Genomic DNA, 18,200 nt, shown 5'->3' with positions numbered 1-18,200 from the left:
CCACCCCACCTAATCCTCGGGAAAATACTGATAAAAGCTGGTCACGACAGTCCCCTGCCCAGGAACTCATTGTGATACGAAATCTAAATTTTGTTGATCCATATTCCTTCCTCTGCTCCCATTCCCAGCTTTCTCCTTCCTTCTTTCACTCTCACATCCAGATCTTCCCCGACCTCCCTTCCTCGGCTGGCTACCTGCTCCCTCAGCCCTCCTCCTCCTGCTCCTCCTCCCTCCCCCCATCTCAGCTGCGGCTAAAACCTGGAGTCTTGGGGAAAAGGGGAAAAAAAACACGAAAAAAAAAAAAAAAAAAAAACCACCCTAGGCTGTGGATCTGTCAAACCGGGCATGCTCAGTAGACAGGGTAGGTTTTTTGGTCTCGAGTAGCGGAGAAACATTTTTTGCACCACCGCAACCAGGCTTAGAGCGCGGCGGCGGCGGCCACAGCAGCATCAGCACAGCCATCAGCGGTGCAGACGACCCGCATCCCGGAGCGTGGCGGGTTCGGGCTTTGCCCGGAGTTCACCTCCGAGTGCCCCAGGGACTGAGCTCACCCCTTCTGCTCGCATACATACGCACACTCTCTTTCTCGGACACATACGCTTATACACACTGTCGCACATACATACGACCCCGGGCGTAAGCACCCTCCTGTCAGCGGGCGTCCGCTTGTGCGGTGGTAGCCAGGTTCGGTCCCTGCCCCCGCCGGCTGCCGACATAGAGCACCGCCTCCGCGAGCCAGAGGAGCTATGCGGGGGCCCGAACTGCAGCTCCAACAGTAATGTGGATTAACAGTCGCTTCCGGCAGGAAACAGCTGAGATGCCCGAAGTCCCAGGAACCCGCAGCGCCCGGCGGGGCTGAGCACTTGGTTAAGGGCGGGGGACTGCACCGGGGGACGACATTGAAACTTGCTCCTGGACTAGGTAGGTGCGTTTCTCCCGGCCCCCACCTCCTTCCCTCTGGCTCGCAGCCCCCACCCCAAGGACTCAGGGTGAACTTTGCCCCGGGGCTGCAGACGGCGGATGGCGGCTCTTGGCTCTGAGCATTGGGCTGTGTCGGCTCTGGGAGTCCTGCCTTAGGTTGCAGAACCTCCGCTCCTTCTCTCGGTCTTCGTCAGGCTCAGGGCTCTGTAATACCCAGGGGAGATGGGAGGTCAGTCTCGTTCGCAGTTCAAATGGGCCCTGGGGGCGCTGCCCTTCGAAGGTTCGCTGGGTTTCTCAGGCGACACTTTTGCCAACCTCCTCCTCCGGTTATGAAAGGGGGGCCCTCGCCTGGCCTCTCGAGTAGAGCCCGGGCGCTCTAACAAGTGGACCTGGACGCTGGGGATGGGGGAGGCTTGGTCCGAACAGAGAGTAGGGGGCGCCTCTCCTTTGGCATCCCTCGCACTTGGAGTGTCCGCCCCGGGCTCGGCCACTCGGGTTCCGCTCCTGCTATCTCTCTGAGAGAAGATGCCTAGGGGCTAGTACCTGTTTGCTTCTGAATTTCTCTTCGAACCTCACTCGGAGAGCCCCAGTTCCAAGGTGGGGGCGACTTCAGGACCTCTTTCTAACCTACGCCGTCTGGGGCCCCACCCGCTGCGTCCTCCCTATAACCCAATCTTTGTCAAAAGAGATGGCCATTACGCAGCAGTCGGTGCTCTGGGAACCGTCGGTGTTGGCTTTAACCACGCGCTCAGCTGTGCAGGGTTGCGTGTTTTCTCATTTCCTCCTGAGACGTGGTCCTGGGAATCTAGCAGCGGCCAACACATCTGCGGAGTGCCAGGTACCTCGCGGCATGCCTAGGGAAATGTAACCTCACTTTTCCACGCCACAACCGGTGGATTGCCAATTCAGTTTTAGGATGCTTTTCCTAGAGTAGAGAAGGGAAGATTGTTAGCACGACTTGGTGAGTGGATGTGTTTGCAGTCAGGAGTGTATTTAAACATTTCAGCAAACCTAGTGCAGCCGGTTGTTTACAATTGCGGAGATAAGACGATCTCACTCCACTAGTAGATGCGGTCTCGACTTCCATTTCGCCACCGGGAGAGTAGGGGTGGGAACAGGGTCTGGTTTGCAACTCATGCTTCCTGTTGGCAGCTTCTGGTTTAGCAGATCTGCATCACTGATACTGGAGATATGCTAATATGGGGAGAAAAACTACATCTCCAATATGAAGCAATTGGTCAGGAGATTACCTGAACTTTCCGTTTTTTCCCCCTGGGATGTTAATCCGGAGGTGTATTTGAGGTGACCCGAAAAAATACAAAAAGAAGTTTCTGGTGCTATAGAACGGAAATTAGTAGCCATTTGGTTTTAGAAACCAAAAGGAAACGAAACACCCCAGTGGACTCTAATAGGTACTGGTAGATTAGCATTTAATTGATCGCGTTTGAGATAAGTAAGGGTCATAGACAGCTTCCTTGAATTTTAGATGATTCTGTGATTATAATTAACAAACCAGGTACACTATACTGTGAGAATCAATCCTTACTCTTAACCTGTTTGGGGAAGACACTGCAAATGTCTGCTCTATTATCTTTCGGCTGAAATATCCTGGTCCATCTTAGTGCAAAGACTTTCGATTTGGGGCATGGTTACCAGTGCTGCCAAGAAAGAGTACAGTCAAGAAGGAAAGACTTTTTTATTAGAAGGAGATCCACAGATTTACATTCTGCTCCATGATTACCCAGCATTTGCTTGCTTGCTCATCCCCACCCCTTGCTTTTCATATCTGCAATATGGGGAAAATGAATTTTCATAAGGCACAGTATGACCCTTAAAATAAGTAACTGGAAAAACAGAACCCCAGTTTTGCCATATTTGTCCAAGTTCATAAGACTGTTTTTTGTGATGTGTTAAGTAATTTACCATTGCAAAGTTTTTTTTAAAGGTTGTTAAAAGCTTTCAAGTATGCCAAAATAATATTAGAACCTTTTAATGATAACAAAAGAAAGTCAAAAGATGCATTTGAAAAGGGGTTCCTGTAATTTCTAAAATGAATCCATCCTCTAAATGTTATTTAAAAGTTTTTGGATTGTCCCCTGGCATGTTTTTGAAAAACAGGTGTTTCTGGAAAACAACTCTAAGAAGAAATGTTAGCATTTGCACAATAAAACTAATAGAGTCTTATCCCTAGAGGAATGCCAGGCACATAGTAGAAAACGAATATTTTTTGAATACATGAATTACTTACCATTATTGCTAGGTCCCAGTTGTGAATTAAAAACAGTCATGTCATTTGACAAACTATACAGTGGGGCTGAAGAAATGAATGCTTTGTAGAATCATTGTGCTGTAAGACTGATTGAGATTCCAAATACTCAAACATATAAGTATGTTAAAAAATAAAATCTGATTATATGTAACTACCATCTCGTTCAAAGGCCTAATTGAAAGTCTGAATACCCTAAAGGCCTCGGTGTTTCAATTCAGCTGTCATATGTGTAAATAACACTGACATGATCATAGTTTCCTCTATAGTCATTGTACCTTTCTGATGCCTTTAATACAAAGATTGTTGCAGAAGCAAAACAATCAAACGTTCAAGTTTATTCTGTACAATATTACTTTAAATTGTCAAACTGCAAAATATTATTTTGATATATTGCCTCCGAAAACAGAGAGCTTAGTGTGGAAGTTTATTTTCCATGATAGCCTTACAAACTTGGAAGTGGTAAGAAGGTTCAATATTGATTAGCATATGTTTTTCCATTCCATGTTAGAGATAGCAATTAGAATCCCTGTGATTTTTGCTTGAAGCTTGCTTTTTCTGAAAGTCCATCATTTTCAGTTTTAAATATATTTATCAAGTACTTTGTATAGACTATGGTTAATAGATTCCTTGATATTTCCCAAAGAAGTGATTTATTTATTTGTTTATTTATTTCCTTACCCGTTACTTACCTAAAGTCAAAAGAAGACCAGTACTTTGAATACTTGACTCAGTGATTATTTTTTTTTAAAACGAAAACAAATTTTCTTATAGTACTCACATATTTGTTCTCTCTGTCTCCCTCTCTCTCACATATACAAACACACACTTACTTAGAAGCAATCTCACATGAATGCCATATAAAACATGTACAATAATTTTATTAAAATTATATGTTTCTTTAAATTACTTTTCATTTATCCTCAAAAGTAGTAATCTGTGCATAGTTAAAAAAGAGGAAGCTTCCCATCATTTAGCATTTGGAAAAAAAAGGTTTGAATTGTATTATTAGCACAACTACAGGCAGATTAAATGATGAAGAATATTGTACGGGATAGAATTTAGCAATTCTGATTAACATTATATATCAATAGCTGGAACTGTAGCTACTGATTAGAAAAAATTAAAAGGAATCAAATTTCAGAACTATTCCCATATACAATAACTGCTTTAAATCATCTGCAGATTCTGAGTATTAAATCAGAATCTCTAGTAGTGATTAAATCACTATTTTGAACAGAGATTACTATTTTCCCTTCCCCTAAAAGGCAAAACAATCTGAAACCTGGCTTAATACACTATTTCTACTCCTTTCTGTTTTTCATTGATTTTCTTTTTTTTTTTTTTTTAGAACTGAGAAAAAGTATCAAATAGAACCAGCTAGAACTGTGCTTAGTTTGAGCAGATGAATGCTATGAAAGGTTTCACACAGCTTTTGATTATTCCTAACAACCCTGATGGTCCTACCATAGGTGTCTCTTCAGTACGTAGTACTCTGTTATAGCAATTTATGTAATGTATAGAGTTTTGTAGTTTGCTAGATGTACTGTGGTACAATTTAGCAAGACCAATGAAATTGCTTACATTTGGAACCATGAAAAATAAGACTGAGGAAACTGGAAAATGATGGATAAACTGAAAATTATTGTATAACAATATTTATATCGATTACACTGCTAACATTTCTGTAATCAAAGCAAACTGTTTTAATTGGAGATAGTAAATGTTTTTACAGTTGATGTTGGATCCCTAATATTTTTAAAATAATAATTTAGAGTCTGATAAATAAAGCCTGTTAGGTTCTTATGTAACTTCAGGATTCATTTCTAGACCTGGAAGTATAATCTTGGATAATTTACAACTTAAAAAAAATTCTGAATTTTACTTCCTGTCCAAGCCTCCACTTTAGGTAAACAATAGCATATGGTGAAACATGCATATATGCCAACTAACCACTGCCTCTTGGATGATGTTTTCAATGTGATGTCATGATTCTGAAATACTGGGCTCTCTATCCTCACCCTACTTTAATGTCTGAGTAGAAAAATTAATTGGGATGTGAACACAGGAAAATATGTTAAATAATGTTTTACTATCAGTGGATCACCCCTCATGAAGCTCTTACTTGGAGCCTGCATATCTTTGTTTATCATAGGTATATGTCAAGATTAATATGTTTTTTTGGGGGGTACTTATGAGAGGCCTCTATGGCTATATTTAGGTGCCACCCAAATATGTGAGTGAAAAGTTCCGTCAACCATCCAGCTGTTTGCGTTAAGGCAAACAAACAGCTGGTTGGTTGAGAGAATTTTTTAGTCTCCGGATGTTTTGGAATCATTTAATAGGGTGATGAATTTTAATATTTACATAAAAAAATAAAACACTTTAAAATATATGCAGAGTACTTTAAACACTCTTGGGTTACTATAAAATACCTAATAAACTAAATGCCGTCCTGAATCTCTGGACTTCTATGATATGTATAAGGGATGTTGCTTGCATCCCTCAGCAATTACAAAAACAAAAACACACTGCTTTTCAACAAGCCAGTAAATTAAAAATTTTAACTTCAATTCTATCTCCCCCCCTCTGTCCCTGGTATTGATTCATCAGTTTGAAGAAATCAACTTAAAGATTTTGATGTGCTTCTTACAATTTTCTGCACCTTATTTTCCACCAATTTTTCTACTACAATAGAAACTAGACGGGACAGACAGCTGGGAGTCACTAACTCAGGATGGGAACCTGCTTGTTAATTTAATTTCATGCCAGCCTGTTGGTCCTTGAAAGTAACTGTAAAAGGCTGGGGAATTGAATTTGCAAGCAATAAATGATTAAGCAGAGCAAAAATCCGTGACATCTCTGTCATTTTCCTGAGAATATTACTGCAACCCTCTTCGTCCCTACTAAAGCCTTTAAAACAAAATCTCGCAGAAATAGAGATTCGATTTGTGTATTTCTATTGGTATTTGTGTATGCGACAGAGCGTTTTTATTCTATGAGGACTTTTCACAGCTCGAAAATAGTTTCATAATAGCTATTGGCATTGAAAAATATGTTCTTTCAAATTATGATTTTGTAGACTTAGGAGCATAGTGATCACAGTAAAGTTAAATATAAATAATGTTTGAATTGTCCAGTAGGTTTGATTATTTTTCCATTTCAGATATGAAAACAATTTTATTAAACTATATATATATATACCCCAATTTTTTTATTGCAGAGACCAAATGGATTTGAATACATTTCTTTGAAATCTGTAACACATTCATTACCTGCCACCATAAAGCATACTGATTGTTTTAATTCTAATTGACTAAGTTGTCAGTTGATAAGTAGTCAACAATGAGGAAATTGCCTTTTAATGTCTCTCATATTCTGTTATAACATTTTTGTGGCTGATTAAAATTTATAAAATTGAATTTTAGAATCATAAAGTCTGATATAAGCAGAATTGCAATCCATGTTAAACCTTTTGTAATATTTTCAGCTATGGGTCCTGATCAACTAATATTTTTTCTGTGAATCTATAGTTGGAAACAAATTTCTATATTATGGCTAAGAAAGAGTGATTCCCAAGAAGGATTTTGGTAATGAAAAAAATAATAGAGATCTAAATCTATATCTATATTATATATCACCAGGTATTTTTCTGTTTGAAAGTGACTGGAATTTCAAAATATAAATACCCCAGAGACAATTATTAAAGAAAAATGAAGTAGTGATTTAAAAGTTTAGGAAAAATAATATTTTTAATTTTTACATTTTAGGGAATATTGATGATATAACTATCCAGTTGATGGGTATTAAATTGCATATATTATGTTAATTGGTTTATTTTTATTACTTGAGCTATATCAGTGTGATACCAGAGCATCTGAGTATACTCAGATGATGTATAAATTCAGTCAATCATCATTACTGGACATGTAGATGTCCTAGTATCTATCTGTGTCTTATCCTCTGTATCATATGGATTTCCTCTAACCTTTCAGTGGATGCCTGGCATTTGGGTGTGCAATGAAAAAAAATCAGTGAATCATCTGAATGGTTCCAAATATCTGATAGACGAATTTTGACTGTTCATCCAAATGCTTTTCTGGATTTATAGCCTCAGTTTCCTTTTTGAAATTACTATATATTTATTTTTCAATTGTTTTCCTATTTAAATGAAAGGTATTGCAGATATTCAGAATGCTGATGCAGATGTGTGTGTGCGTGTGTAAGATATCCATTTTCATTGTAATATTTGGAATCACAGTTTAGTGTTTTTAGCTGCCTGTATAAACGAGGGCTTTAAAAACAGCCAAAATAAAAGTGCATTACTATCAGTTTCCATACATCAGAGAAAAATTTGATCACTGGCTAAGGTCAGGGAAAATTTCCCTGTTGCATGATTTTGCATAATTGGTGGATTTTAAGTGTTTATATTACTTCTAATGCCTCTGTCTGGTTTAGACAACTGTCAAAGAGAAAGTGCCAGATTAGACAGACAATTGGTTTATTAAATAGTGCAATCCCTGTGTCCTAGCTATATGTAGACATTTTAAGAAAATTCTTCAGTTGTTCAGGGAAATTAGAAAAAAGATACTGCAGATGGCCTAAAGCAATAATCCAGGTTTTTTCAGGTACATTTAAAATTAAATATCCTAAGAAATGATTAATTCAAGAAAGTTATTGATAATGAACTCATCTTATGTTACACATCTGTTGCACCTATGATGATGCCTTATTGAAGGTGTCTCAATCTTGCCAATTACCACTGGTGTTTAAATATAGAGGTGTATAAATACACTACAACCACAAAGTGACTGGAAACCTTCTAGACCCAAAATGTTCCTAGCTAACCCAGTTCCTATCAACAAAATGTTTCTGATCAACATTTTGAATTTATACTCTGAACATTACCTCCCTTTACCATTAATGATTTTCTTTTTTTAAAGCTCTTCTGCTTAATTGCAAGCATTTGAGTGATATTGATGTGTGATCTGCTCTATTAACTAGACCAAGAATATTTGTGTTCATGTGTGGGGATGGAATTTTTTGTGAAGAATATTTATTAAAAAGTATGTGACATTTTTGATCTGGATTTCACAAGCATCATTTACAGAAACATACAAGTACATCACCTATTTGCTTACTCTATGCCTGAAATGAATATATTTTTGTGATTGTGACTCATTATATGTTTAGCACTTTAAGCAATGTAGGGAAGCATTGACAGAATTTCTATGCAAATCAAATAAGAAACTCCTTTTGGAAAGATAGTATTAATTTCACTAATGAGATCTAGTGACCTCTAAGGGAGAAGGCTGTGCAGTTGATTGGCTAATCGACACCTATTGCTTAGATTTGAGAAGACTCTTGTACTTTGAAATACCAATAAAATCACTCTCATTTCTTCTTTCCTCCTTCTGCCTTCCTCCCTTCTTCCCTCCCTCCTTTCTTTCCTCCCTTTCTTTCTTCCTTTTCCTCTCTCTCTCTCTCTCTCTCTCACCCCCTCCCTTCTGCCCTCCCTCCCTCCTTTTCTCCCTCCCTCTTTCTCTCTCTTTCTTTCTTACTATTTCCAAGAGTTGACGAAGTATATAGGTTTATGAGAAAGAAAGCTATGGGCCATTCCATTCACTCAAGTATTGGGATTGATTAATCTTTTTATTCTTTTTCTAAATCTGATCAATTCTTTATGTATATCCTAGAAAAATATAATGTGAAATAATATTCTTGATATTGTTTTTGGCTCATACATTCTTTCAGTTGTCTTGGGTTGGAGTTAAAATAACACACCTGTTTCCTGGATTGGTATTCTTTATTACAGATTTAGTCTGTGCACATATTCGTACATCGTTAGTGCATTTGTGATTTATCTTTTGTGTTTAGTCTGATAAAATGTCAACACTTAGGTGTGACACCATTTATTTTTGGTTGCGAATCCATGAAGTGTTAATACAAGGGTGCTACATTTTTTCATTGTTTTGTTCTTTTCCCCTATTTGAGATATTGCCTTGATGAAAAATTAGACAACTTGTGAAAGTGAGGTAATTTTAATATAAACAATTAGAATTCAGTACAAGGGAAATATTTTAAAGGTAATTTAACATGAAATAGAGAAAATTTTAACAACAGATTTCTGTAAACCATGGAATAAAACATGTTTAAGAAAATGTGTAAAACAGCAATAAATGTAGTGAGCGAACATTAGTCCCAGACATTTAGCAAAATCCTTGGACTGCTTCATTGTTTAAAAGGCTGAAGAATCAATGTTTACACAGAGCTCTAGGACAATGGGTCTTGAAGTCAGAAGTGTTTTCCACAAAGACCCCAGGTCTCATGGACTGACCTCTTCTTTTACTAAAGAGTTCAGTATCATACAGTTTTGGTTATGCATCATATGCATCAAAACAATCTTCATGAAGAAAAACCTTTACCAGTTTATTGATTCATTCACCAAAACTTTTTAGACGTCTCTGTTTACCAAGTGATACAAAGACATTAAAAAAAAACACGTATGGTTTATTGGAGGAGACAGACATATAAGAATATTCTTATCATGTAACAGATGCTCTTTAAGGAATAATTAGAATGCTCTGGAAGCTTAAAGGTAGATATAGTTTTATAAAACATATGTCATTTGAACAGGCTTTTGAAGAACAGTTAGGAATTTTTTAGTCAGAGAATATGGAGAACTATATTGCACATGGCAAAAGGATTGTGAAAAGGCACAAGGCTAAATTAACAATGGAGAATACCAACTGAAGAATAGTGTGTCATTTTATTTCCTCTCCAGGTCTGGGAAACTGAGGTCAGGGATAATGTCTTATTTTATATCCTTCTATGTGCCTGACACACATAGGGTGCTTAGAACATATTTGTTAATTGAATGAATGTGTTAGGTTTTTCCTGCATGGAGAGTTATACTGGAGAATGGTAGTTTTTCTGACCTTTATTCAAAATCATGCAGGGTACAATTTTGTAGCAAAGTCTATTGAATTAGATGAGGAGCTTTAAAGTGGAGGGTGGGTGTAAGTCACCAACTTTGTGTTTTAGAAAGATTGTATCAGTATGAAGAGTGGATTGAAGGGGATTAAGCATAGTAGCAGTGAGACATTGAGAGGCTATGCTGCAATTATGAGCAACTATGAGGGTATCAACCAAGGCAGTGACAGTAAAGATGGAGAGGAAGGGAAACATTTGAGAGCCACTTGTAAGTTAACATCAATTGGGCTTGGAAATTGATTACATTTAGTGTGAGAGAGAGAGGGGGGAGTGACTGAGGCTTTTGGTTTGGGATTAAGTAATGCCATCAGCAATATAAGGAACATGGAAGAAAAAGTCTGTTTTGATGAGGATAATGAGGCCAGATTTAGATATATTTAATGTGAGACACCATGTAGACATCCAGATGGAGAGGATTTGTGACAGATAGAAATTACAAATTTACACATCAGTACTGGAGGTAAAGATTTGTGTGTCATTAGTCAATAGAGTAGTTGAAATCATAGGAATAGAAAGGTGAGTTCAACTAGGGAGTATATACAGAGTAAGAGAAGCAAAGATGAAATATTGAGAATCACTGAATTTAAGAGGTTGGTGGAATAAGAGAAGCCTTCAAAAGAGAGCAAGTCAGAGTAAGGTCAGACAGATAGGAGGCAAACCAGAAAATAATGAAATAGAAGCTAAGGGAGGAAAAAATATAAATGCCTCATAAGAGGAAATAAAAATGGCCAATAAATGTAAGAAAAAAAGCTCGGTTTTTAATAATCAAAACAATGCAAATTAGAAACAATAAATGCAAGGTTTTTTATTTGTTATGTAAGATAATGCTCAGTGCAATTGCTCAAGTCCCAAACCTTAGAGTCTTTCTTGATTCCTCTTTTTTCATTCCTGACATCCAGTCAATTAACAAATGTTGTTGACTCTACTTTCAAACCATATCCTCTGTCCAAATCATTATTTCCTCATTCGTCATTAATACCATAGACCAAACCACCATCATCTGTCACCTAGACTACTCTAATAGCCTCCTAATGATGCCCATATGGACATTTTTGCCCCCATATAGTTTTCTATACAGCAATCAGGGTGATCCTTTTAAAACATAAATAAGATCTTGTGATTTTCTCACCCTCTGCCGTCTAATGGCTGGCTTCTTATCACACTTAAAATAAAATTTAAAAAGTAATAATTAAAAAATCTTTGAAATGGCCTACATGGCTTTCCATGATTTGGTTCTTATTTATTGGGCCTTATGTCTTACCATTCTCCCCACCAAACCTGGCTCTTAAGATTCTAGCCACACTGCTTTCCATTTTGTTCCTTAAACATGCCAGGCATTTTTGTCTCTCAGGACCTTTGCACTTGCTATTTCCTCTACCTGAAATGAATTTTCTCCAAGATTTCTATAGGCTTACTTTCTCACTTCATTTAGATCTTTGATCAGATATTCCTTCATCATAGAAGCCTTCCCTGGCCATCTGTTGTCACACAGCAGCCTAGTCGTCTGTCCCCTCGTGCCTGTCCCTAAAGAAAGGAGAGTCTGTGAGACTGTTCCTTTCAGAGACTTCACTTCACCTTTGTGCTTACACTTTATGTCTCTCTGTTTGGCCCCCAAAAGATGGTTGGTCATCCAATGATGGGTAAGATTCCTCATGGGAGAAACAACCTAAGCCAGGCAGAACCATGTGGGGACCACCAGGAGAACTCACGGGGTAGATAGAGGTGGGCACAGACCCCAACCTTCCCCCAGCTAAGGAGAGCTTCTGCCTCTGTGGCTATATTTCTTCCCACAACCTGCTTGGGTAGTGAGTCAATGATGTAATAACATCAGTTCTCCTTCCACTCTTAACAATAAGTTTTAGCATAAAGGATTTGTCCCTGGGGAGGCACATACCATAATTGTTAAGACACCATGGGACTTTCTATTCCGGCTGTTTGCAGGCAAGGGTGATTGATTTGAATCAGTTTTCTGGTATGATGTATGAGACTCACAGACCGTGGAGAAAACCATACTACTTCCTTGTGTGTATATCAATAAAAGCGAGGAGGCAGCCTAATTCGGGGCCCTTTGAGGCTGGGAGACCCTTGGCCCCCTGTTTCATAACTTTCTTGATTTCTGTTTCTTTCTTAACACTTCACCACCCCTTCTCATTCTCTCACTGCCTGTGTTGCGCTGGACGCGACAGCCATCATCCTCTATAAATGAGGCCTATTGTGATTCTTCATTTTCTATGCTTTATCCACTTCTATTTTCCCTCGTAGTATTCATTATTACTTTGTATCACACTTTTTTTGTTTATTTATAATTTATCAAATCTACTATCATATTACCTCCAAGAGAGTATGGACTTTGTGTCTGTTTTGTTCATTACTACATCCATATCACCTAGCACAATGCCTGGTATGTATGTAGTAGGAGTTTAATAAGTGTTGGTTGAATAAATGAATGAATAATAAGGATATGATGAAATGTTAGTTGGTATAGATTTGGCAGTTTGCAGCAAAAGCCTTAAAAATGCTCATACCATTTGACCTAGTAATTCTACTTCTGGGAATTCATCCTAAATAAATAATGTGAAGTGCAGAAATAGCTTTATTTGCAAAGATTTCTACCAAGCATTATGTGTAATAGAAGAAAAAATGAAGGAACCTAAATGTTCGACAAGGGAATTGCTAAGTGATTTATGGTACATCTAGACAACGTAACATTTCATGGCCATTAAATATGATGTTTACAAATATTGTATGATAAAATGAAAATGTTTATCTTATACTATCAAGTGACAAAGCAGGATATAAAATTATATATTTCTAATATATAAGAAAGAAAAAGAAACTGTAAAAAGATGCATTAAAGTGCTAAAAATGATTATCTCTGGGGTGGGGTGGGATGGGTAATAGGTGATTTTTTTTTCTTATACCTTTTGTGTTTTCCAGATTTTCTGTAATAAGCCTGTATAACTATTTCATCACAGATAAAATGTATTTGTAAAACAAAGAAGAAACAAAAAATCAAAAATAAATATTCCTACCTTAGAAGTGAGGTTTATGTAATAAAATAACAGGGAGCATAAACCTATTGTCCTTGAGAGATGGTGCTGGAAGGAGAGGAATATACTGGTTGTAACTGGGGCCAACTGGTTCTCTGACTAGTTTGTTTTGAAGAGGTCTACAGACTGGGAAAATAATTGAGATCCACTGATCCAATCTAGTCATCACTCAGGAGAACCTAGGAGAGCTGAGTTTATCCTGTCAGGATTTGAACAGAATGTTCAAGGGATATTAGGTAAATTAAGTCTTCATAATGCCGTGGAAAGCACTAGCAATTTGCTTCATTTAGAACAGAAGTGATTACTCACTATATTTCTACAGGTCATGTAGTAAAAACAATTAAGTGAAGTTAGATTATAGATTACTTGGCTGTTCAGCCTTAGTCACTTCTAATGGAAAAGAAGAAAAATAGCATTGACAAGTTTTGGCAGGTCTCATCATTAGAAATGCCCATATTGCCATAAAAAAACAAGGCTGCAGCCAATAATGTGAACATAGAAGTTCTTTAGGCCCTGAGGAAAAAAGTGGCAATACAGAGTGTTGCAGCATTAATTATCTGAGAGCACTGATCACTGTAATGGGGAAACTGTCTCTGTTATTAACACAGTTATTTTTTTACAAGGTCTTTGAGTAAATGTCCTATTAGAAAAATAACATTAGTGGTTTCAAAGCATGTGCAGCAGTATGTAAAGATATACTCATTAGTAAAATAAAGTGTGACCTATATGCAGCCCAAAGTCCTTGAAAATAGAAATAGTGTACAATAGGTGTTATAATTAATATGTAATTGCGTAATTAGTGAAAAACATGTTAAAAAGTCCCATTTTATAAACAAATAGAAATTATGCTCTTTAAATCCATCTGAGAAAGATATCTATCCATACACATGTATATGCATATTCACATATATGTATCTATTTTTTTAGCCAGACTTTTAGACCCTTCTGCTCACCTCCAATTTATGCATTTCATCTCCATAGCCAGTCTCAGATGATAGTTTCACTTTAGGAAGCTGAGAATGTAGATAATTATTCTCTATGACCAAACAAGAGGCAGTGGCACTAATGAAAGTTTGGGTTAGATGATCTCTTAATGAGCTGTTCGGATTTGGATTTAGAATTCTGCTTGCAGGCTCTAACCTATCTCCAAAACCAATAATCAATTCTGTGAGATGCATTTCTAACATTTGTGGCTTTTGCTGTTTTTGCCTCTGGAGTGCATTATTTGGTTGTATTCGATGATGGTTCTGTCAAACATTCTAACTTTTTTTTTCTTGGAAAGTTAGCCCACATGCAGTATTAAGACAGTCAAAAGTTTATCTTTTGGAAATTAATTCTTTAGTTGAATAAAGAGGTAAAAGGTGAGGGAAGTGATCTATGTTGGGAACTGGTAAGTAATGGCAAGTAACCTGGGAGATCTTATATAGATCAATGTATGAACTGGCATTCTCTAGTCATAAGTGGGGAGATATACTCCTAACAGTTTCAGCCTGAAGGCAGTTGAGAAGTGAGTAGAGAAGAGCTATATCATTTTAAAGCCCTCTTGCTTCCCAGTTCTCTGTGTATCTCACCAAGGCAAAATGCTGCATATAGGGCAGTTTATTTTTTAAAGCATTTTTTGCTAGTCTTCTTGCAGAATCAGCCTGATGGGTATGAAACCAATTTCCTCAGACTCACTCTACTATATGTGGCAGCAGAGCTGGAACTATTTTTTGTCGTCTAGACCTGAGTACTTTCTGAAATGTTTTCCATTGAGAGATTCTAAGTTAGCACTATTATAGAACCACATGAACACTTGAGCAGAACTATGTCTTTTGTGAGCAACATTAACAGTGATGAGAAATGCACATTGGGCAATTAGATTGCAATTAATCAAGAGTACCACTTCAGTCTACTATGAATGATTTATATACAATGCATTGGATATGGAGATCATTAGTAATAATATAATATTCCATTATCATTACAAGGTCACCTTGGTGATCTTTGTCAAAGGTGACAATGATGTGATTACCTACAGTTTTTTTTTTTTTTTTTAATTGGGGAATATTAGGGAACAGTATGTTTTTCCAGGATGTCAAGTCATTATTTTTCAATCTAGTTGTGGGGGTCGCAGCTCAGCTCCAAGTCAAGTCGTTGTGTTCAATCTACTTGTGGAGGGCGCAGCTCACTGTCCCATGTGGGACTCGAACTGGCGACCTTGGAATTATGAGCATCTCTCTCTAACCACTTAGCAAACCAGCTGCCCACCAGTGGCCCCGCTCCAAGCTCAAGCCGTTGCTTCTCACTGGTCCATGTGGGAATCTAACTGGCGACACTTGTGTTATGAGCATCGCGCTCTAACCACTGAACCAACAGGTCGCACAACCTATAGTTTTTAAAAATTTAGATATTATCTTCTCTCTTGATTTACTGTATAAAAAACTTTAATTGTTTGCTCTTACTACTGAGATTTTGCCATGTATATATATAATAGATTTTGGGATTACTTAATTGATAAATTGGAGCCATAAGGTTAATTAAGTGCCAATCATAAAATATTGGAATGTTAAAGTTTTCCTTTTCCTATAACTTACCACACTGCCTTTTCTAAAATGGGTTTTTGAAGAATTTAAAATATTTATTTTATATATACATATAGGTAATATTTGTTCATAATAGAAAAATTAGAAAATACAAATACACAGAAAGAAGAAAATCATACATATTTTTCTACATATATATTTTTTCTAAACAAGACACACTGTAATTACTTTATAATGTGCTTTGTTCATTTAATGATATGTTGTTAATGTATTTCTATGTCAATAAAATATATAAAATATACGTACACACATAGCATGCACATATATACTTAAAACTATATATATATATATATATATATATATATATATATATATATATATATATACATACATTTAGTGTACAGTATATGTGGCACTATACAAATCAGAGAGAGAAGTGTATCTCTCAAGTTGAATAATTAGTGGGGATCATTATAGGGCATAGTTCGAGCCCTGTTGCTCAGTACCAAGGGTGACATAAGGAGACATATAGTCAATTTTGTAACTGTTGAATAAAGAAAATCATGTGGAACATTAGAAAATGACTCAACCTAAAGTGAGTGTACATGGATTCTAGTCCTGGCTCTGCCACTAACCATGTATATGACTTTGTGTGGGCCATTTAACATTTCTGGGCCTCAGTTTCCTAATCTTATAACAGGGTTGTTTTTGAGGATTAAATGAAATGTGTATGTGAAAGTTTTCTGTAAACTCTGAAGGACTATCTTAATATAAGAAATTGCAATTACTATAAATTGTTTAAATTGGTGAAAACTTCTTGAAATTGTGGGCATTTCATTTCAAAATGAGAGGGATATTCAGTGTAAAATGAATAGTGTTAAGCTGGGAGAGTTTTTGTGAGTGAGAATTCCAGGGTCCTCTAGGTAAGGTCATCTATAATTAAGAAATTCTCTATTAGCAGCATAGTTAACATAATTGTTTGAAATTTCAAGCAGACCTTTTAAGAAACTGATCCCTTATCCCCTGTGAATTATGAAGTGAAGTTTTATATTCACAACCCCCTCACTCACTCCCACTCCCAGCCCCACTCAACGTGTCTCTTCTTTTCCCTCATGTAAGGACTGCTTTGGACCTCCTTGTACATAAGTTTGAAGTATAATTTGGCCTAATTTGTTTACAGGAATTACAAGGGTGACCTTTATTCAGCTGTCTCCTTATTGGTTTCCATAACTTCTGGATCTATCAAGGTATGTGCATTGAATACTGAAATTTACTTTTGGAATTGACAACATAGCTATACAATGTGAAAAGAATGGAATTTTCCACAGATATATTTACCATGTTTCCCAGAAAATAAGACGTAGATGGACAATCAGCTTTAATACGTCTCCTGGAGCAAAACTTAGTATAAGACCCGGTCTTATTTCACTATAAGAGCGGGTCTTTAATATAATATAATATAATAACATAATGTAATGTAATATAATACAATGCAATGCAATACAATACAATACAATATAATATAATATAATACTGGGTCTTATATTAATTTTTTCTCTAAAAGACGCATTACAGCTGATTGTCTGACTAGGTCTTATTTTCAGGGAAACACAGTAGTTATGTTTATTGAGTGCCATGCAAATTAAACTGTATTGTTTTAAGCTTTTAAAAACCTGTTTGGCCAGTTGTGTAGATAAGCTTGTGTCTGTACTCCATAATTGTTAGAGTCTTTGCAAAACCAAATATGGAGGCTGTCGTATGGAGTTGAATGATTCAGTGACTTTTTCCATATACAGTTACTAAAACCAAGAGACTCCTTGACTAATAGGAATATCTGCAGGGTACAAGGGAATGGCAGTAACCAATGAGGATATTTGCAGTCTCATTGACTGCAAAATAAACATGGCATTTCTCCTTATCAATGACAAAAATATTTCCATTCAGATAATTTTACTAACAAGACACATATTTGCCCCCTGGAATGAATGTTTTAATTTTTAAGGAAAGTCTGAAATAAAATATCTGTATTGTCATGGTATTGCATTCATTTATCAATCCATATGCTCAATAAACATTTATTGAACAACTACTTTGGTGCCTTTTCTTTTTGTAAATGTGCAAGTGTAGATAGAATTCATCTGGAATATTGAGAAAGTAATTGCTTCTATATTCAGCTCTCTGTTAAATGGGATATGTGAGAAGATGTGGCATGATGGGGGAGACTTTCAGATTACAGCTGACCTTTGAACAATGTAGGGAAGGGGGGTGTTAGGCCTCCCCCTCCCCCTACCTCTCCATGGGGTAAAAAATCTGCATATAAATCTAGATACACCAAAATTACCACATATAAGACTTAAGTCAGAGCCCTGGGATAGTGAGTCTGAGAAGACTAGTTTTATTAGTTACACTATATCTTTTTCTTTCTTAAGCTTCCCAGAAATTCAA

At 36.9% G+C, this 18,200-nt stretch overlaps 1 protein-coding gene across 8 annotated transcripts in view; it reads left to right on the top strand.

The window, feature by feature from the left end:
• Window positions 1-343: 343 nt before the first annotated feature.
• Window positions 344-18,200, top strand: part of TENM1 (teneurin transmembrane protein 1) — a 1,194,370-nt gene continuing 1,176,513 nt past the window's right edge. For 5 of the 8 annotated variants that reach the window (XM_088794943.1, XM_088794941.1, XM_088794945.1 and 2 more), the window contains exons 1-2: window positions 344-921; window positions 16,936-17,002. The gene's annotated coding sequence lies outside the window, so the exon portion shown is untranslated. The remainder of the gene's footprint in view (window positions 922-16,935; window positions 17,003-18,200) is intronic. The other 3 variants (XM_074324280.2, XM_074324276.2, XM_088794942.1) reach the window with 2 other exon arrangements.

The sequence above is a fragment of the Rhinolophus sinicus genome, chromosome 18 (genome assembly GCF_057876585.1).
Source record: "Rhinolophus sinicus isolate RSI-liver-muscle chromosome 18, RSI-T2T, whole genome shotgun sequence".
NCBI classification, from domain to species: Eukaryota; Metazoa; Chordata; class Mammalia; order Chiroptera; family Rhinolophidae; genus Rhinolophus; species Rhinolophus sinicus.
Note: the sequence above shows the minus strand (reverse complement) of the source record. Positions and strands in the feature narration are given on the sequence as shown.